Raw genomic sequence first — 704 nt, 5'->3', positions numbered from 1 at the left:
TTGGCTTGTGTTATTTTAAATTCAGTATCATTAAAATCGAGTTAAATTTAAAAAGTCTTACAAAATTACTTTATAATAGAAACGTTTTGGCCCAGAATTTTCATTTTGGTGCATCCGTAGATGTAAGACTACATGTTTTATTTAATTTAATTTAAATTTAACAGTAATTTACTTTCAAATGTCCCAATTGCTGAAGGGTCTGCACAACTTTTTTGTACAAGTTCAAGTTGCATTGTTCAAAATACCTGTAGTAGAACAGCAGTGCATAGTATACCTGTTGTAGCACATTGTTTATTTTAAGAGAGTACATGTTTAATTTAAATGTAACATTTTTATTTTAATGTAAGACTATGTTTTATTTATTTTAAATTTAACAGTAATTTACTTTCAAATGCCCAATTGCTGAAGGGACTGCACAACTTTTTAGTACAATTTCAAGTTGCATTGTTCAAAATACCTGTAGTAGCACAGCAGTGCATACCCGTGTACATTTAATTAAGGTGGACTAGATTAGACTGTAATACAAATAATTGAGTTTGCCAGGTGCATACAACATTTATGACAGGTTTTCATGAAAGTGTTAGTTTGGTCAGTTTGTCTGCTTGACAATCCCATTTTGCACTGCAACAATAAAACTGAAATGAGATAAACAAACTGAGAAATGTTTCTTTTTAGTTAAAACAGATGTTGTCAAAGTTTTCCTT

The sequence above is a fragment of the Sinocyclocheilus anshuiensis genome, unplaced genomic scaffold (assembly GCF_001515605.1).
Source record: "Sinocyclocheilus anshuiensis isolate Anshui unplaced genomic scaffold, SAMN03320099.WGS_v1.1 scaffold2140, whole genome shotgun sequence".
Taxonomy (NCBI): Eukaryota; Metazoa; Chordata; class Actinopteri; order Cypriniformes; family Cyprinidae; genus Sinocyclocheilus; species Sinocyclocheilus anshuiensis.
The sequence above is the reverse complement of the archived record's forward strand: the minus strand, read 5'-3'. Positions refer to the sequence as shown.